Raw genomic sequence first — 4,543 nt, 5'->3', positions numbered from 1 at the left:
TTTTTTTTTTTTTTTTTTAAACTTTTTGTAGAAATAGTGTCTTGCCTTGTTGCCCAGGCTGGTCTTGAACTGCTGGACTCAAGTGATCCTCATGCCTCATCCTCCCAAACTGCTAGGATTACAGGCATGAATCACTGTACCCAGCCTGCAATTTAGAGTACTTTCACAGGTGTCATTTGTGCCCCAGTAAGACAAAGTTACTTGCCCAAAATCATAGATATCTTAGTGGCAATGACAGGACTAGAGCCACAACTACTACCAAAAGAAAGAGGAAAGGGAAAGAGTAGAACACAAATTTGAACAATCTTGTCCCAGGGATTACTTCTGTGTTCGTAGGGAATTCGAGATGAATTTTATTAACTTCTTTTTTTCTTGGCTGGGTGTGGTGACTCATGCCTGTAATCCCTGCACTTTGGGAGGCTGAGATAGGAGGATCTTGTGAGGCCAGGAGTTCAAAACCAGCCTGAGCAACATAGACCCCATCTCTACAAAAGTGTTTTTAAATAATAAAAACAAAAACTGGTTTTTTTAAGCCACAGTGTTTACTCAAGGAACGGTCACTGGTAGCCCGTACATGCTTCGAGTAAAATGATAGAGACAAGCACAAGAAGTCTAGATGGATGCTAAAAACAGAAGGGTAGCCTGCCAATCTCTAGAATTGTTTAGTGTAAGTAAGCAGAAAAATGGAATGCCTCAGAAATGTCTGTGTCCCAAGTGTTGTTTATTTTATTTATTTATTTATTTTTTTGAGATGGAGTCTCACTCTGTCGCCCAGGCTGGAGTGCAGTGGCACAATCTCAGCTCACTGCAACCTCTGCCTCCTGGGTACAAGTGATTCTCCTGCCTCAACCTCTTGAGTAGCTGGGATTACAGGCACGTGCGACCATGCCCAGCTAATTTTTGTATTTCTTTCTTTTTATTTTTTCTGAGATGGAGTCTCGCTCTTATTGTCCAGCCTGGAGTGCAATGGCGCGATTTTGCCTCACTGCAACCTCTGCCTCCCAGGTTCAAGCAATTCTCCTGCCTCAGCCTCTCAAGTAGCTGGGATTACAGGCATGCACCACCACACCCAGCTAATTTTGTATTTTTAGTAGAGATGGGGTTTCACCATGTTGACCAGGCTGGTTTCAAACCTCTGACCTCAGGTGATCCACCCGCCTCAGCCTCCCACAGTGCTGGGATTACAGTCACGAGCCACTGTGCCCGGCCGTAGTTTTGTATTTTTAGTAGGGATGGGGTTTCTCCATGTTGGCCAGACTAGTCTCAAACTCCTGACCTCAGATTATCCGCCTGCCTCAGCCTCCCAAAATGCTGGGATTACAGGTGTGAGCCACCAGCGTCAGGTGTTAAGTCTTACATAGTCCTGTGCATAATCAGCATAAGGGAATTCACGGAGTGATTGAAAACATGAAGACATTAGAAATACACAGTTGTGTCAGAGCGATAATGCATGCAGCCTGTTTTTCAGTCTTGGATAGTGATGCCATTTCTGTCCCTTTCTTTAATCAGTCCCTGTTCTCCCCCTCTGCATTGTCCATGGGGTTTTGTGAAAGTGGATTGCTGTATCTATGACAGTGTTTTGCAGTGGGCAGGTCTGTGCAAAAGTACCCCAAAGTCTGAGGAAGTTGGGATGCTGAAGAAAGAAGCTGACAAATACAATATTTTAGAAAGAAACATTTAATAGGAAATTATGAACAGAAGCAATTGAGTTCAAGGAACAGACGCCAAGATGGTAGATCCCCATGCCATCACCCACTAGACCTGGGGCTTATATACCACAGGGAAAGGAGTGGTTCAGATATGAGCTGTAGGACCATTGAAGTGGATAACATCAAAGTTGTTTGACCTAAGAGTAGGATTTACAGTAAATATCTGCTGTTACACAAGGAACAACAGATAAACTGGGAATTTTCAAGGACTTCCTGGAACTGCAGTTAAACCAAAATGGTAGTTTAGTTTCCAAGATGGAGTTGCTTTGTTTGTTTGTTTATTCTTTTAATTACATTTATTTTAATGCTGAATTTACTCCCATGCCATAAGTTTTTGTTTCTTCTGGGATATCTTTTTCTTCTGGAAACAAAAACCTCCTCTTCTGGTTTCAGAACAATCTGTTCGTTTTCAGTAAGGATCATCTCAATGTGGCAGGGAGAGCTCATGTATGGGTTAATCTGACCATGAGCTCTGTAGGTCCAGCGGCACATCTTAGGTGCTTTCTTCACTTGCATATGCTCAATGACCAGAGAATCTGCATCTAAACCCTTATGTTCAGCATTACTCTCTGTGTTTTTAAGCATGTGCAACAAAAATTCAGCACTCTTTTTCGGCCACCGACCTTGTGGCCGGCCCCACTGCTTGAGCTGGGCACACCTGCCAGCTCCACCATTGTATCTTCGGAATGGTACGCACTGTTTCTGTAAAGTGGTATCTTTCAGATACTTCGTGGCTTTTCGTATATGCATACTCTTGATGGCCTGGGCAGTTTCACGAGTGTTCTTAAAGTGAACATGAAGATTGGAACCTCTTGATGTGCAAACCGGGTCAAGTGAATAGTGAACCATTTTCACAGATTACCTCAGGTCACTTAGGGAAAGAGCTGCTTTATTTATTTATTTATTTATTTATTTATTTATTTATTTATTTATTTATTTGGGACAGGGTCTCGCTCTGTTGCCCTTGCTGGAGTGCAGTGGTATAATCATGGCTCACTGCAGCCTTAATCTCCCAGGCAAGCCTCTGCCTTAACCTCCCGAGTAGATGGGACCACAGGCATGTGCCACTGCACCTGGCCTAACATGGAGTTGCTTTAGCCTCTCATCCAGGAGGAGTTGCTTTAGCTTCCACAGTTAGCAACTTCAAACACATTTGAGACATTCTGCATATATTTCTTACTTTTTATGGCCTCATTAACCATAAATGTATTTCAATTAATGTTATTTTTTGAACCTATGTATTCTTTTGATTCATATAGCTTCTAGATTCTAAAGATTGGTAAGTTCCATATGTTTACTACCCAATGATTTTTTTTTTTTTTTTTGAGACAGTGTCACTCTGTCTCCCAGGCTGGAGTGCAATGGCACGATCTTGGCTTACTGCAACCTCCGTCTCCTGGGTTCAAGCAATTCTCCTGCCTCTGCCTCCCAAGTAGCTGGGATTACAGATGCCTGCCACCATGCCTGGCTAATTATTGTATTTTTAGTAGAAATGGGCAGAGATTGGATTTTGCCACGTTAGCCAGGCTGGTCTCAAACTCCTGACCTCAGATGATCCACCCACCTTGGCCTCCCGAGGTGCTGGGATTACAGGCATAAGCCACTGTGCCTGGCCGTTTTTTTGGTTTTTTTTTTGTTTTTTAAACTTTTTTAGAAATAGAGACGGGGACTGGCCAGGCACCATGGCTCACGCCTATAATCCCAGCACCTTGGGAGGCTGAGTTGGGCGGATCACAAGGTCAGGAGTTCAAGACCAGCCTGACCAACACAGTGAAATCCTGTTTCTACTAAAAATACAAAAATTAGCTGGGCATGGTGGCTTGCACCTATAATCCCAAATACTCAGGAGGCTGAGACAGGCAAATGGCTTGAACCCAGGAGGCAAAAGTTGTGGTGTTATAGTGAGCTGAGATCGCGCCACTGCACTCCAGCCTGGGTGACAGAGCAAGACTTGGTCTCAAAAAAAAAAAAAAAAAAAAAAAAAAAAAAAAAAAAAAAAAAGAAATACAGACGGGGTCTCACCATATTGTTCAGACTGGTCTTGAATACCTGGGCTCGAGTGATCCTCCCGCCTCGGCCTCCTAAAGTGCTGGGATTACAGGTGTGAGCCACTGCACCCAACCAGACAACCTAATGATCTTTAAAAAAATGTATATATGTGTGTATATATATATTTATATATGTATAAAATATTTACTGTTATTTTTCTTATAAATGTGACATTTGAAAAATCTAGAAAATTTAGATAAATCAGAAAAAAACATCTCTTAGAGATAATCACCAAATGTTAACATTTTGCTGTATAAAATTCCAGCATTTTTCTATGCATATGTATATATGTGTATGTGTATCACTATATCTGCATATCACACTACTTGGTAGCCTGGGCAACAGAGCAAGACCCTGTCCCAAAAAATGTAAGTACGTATTTTATTTTTCATTTCTTAAAATTTGCAAAAACTGGCCAGGCGCAGTGGCTTACGCCTGTAATCACAGGACTTTGGGAGGCCGAGGTGGGCAGATCACGAGGTCAAGAGTTCAAGACCAACCTGGCCAACATGGTGAAACCCTGTCTCTACTAAGAACACAAAAATTAGCCAGGCATGGTGGCATATACCTGTAGTCCCAGCTACCCAGGAGGCTGAGGCAAGAGAATAGCTTGAACCCAGGAGGCAGAGGTTGCAAGTGAGCCAAGATCGCACCACTGCACTCCAGCCTGGGCAACAGAACAAGACTCCGTCCCAGTGGAGGGGCAAAAAAAATTTGCAAAAACTGATGATGGTGTACATTTTGTTTTGAGATCTGTGTTTTTCATGTAATGATTTGTCGGAGAC

The 4,543-nt window shown here is 42.7% G+C and overlaps 1 pseudogene; it reads right to left on the bottom strand.

Annotated features, from left to right (window-relative positions):
• Nucleotides 1–1,232: 1,232 nt before the first annotated feature.
• Nucleotides 1,233–2,590, bottom strand: LOC108532057 (60S ribosomal protein L17 pseudogene; annotated as a pseudogene).
• Nucleotides 2,591–4,543: the final 1,953 nt, after the last annotated feature.

The sequence above is a fragment of the Rhinopithecus bieti genome, unplaced genomic scaffold, assembly GCF_001698545.2.
Source record: "Rhinopithecus bieti isolate Rb0 unplaced genomic scaffold, ASM169854v2 scaffold_7673, whole genome shotgun sequence".
NCBI lineage: Eukaryota > Metazoa > Chordata > Mammalia > Primates > Cercopithecidae > Rhinopithecus > Rhinopithecus bieti.
This window is presented reverse-complemented; position numbering and strand designations above follow the sequence as displayed.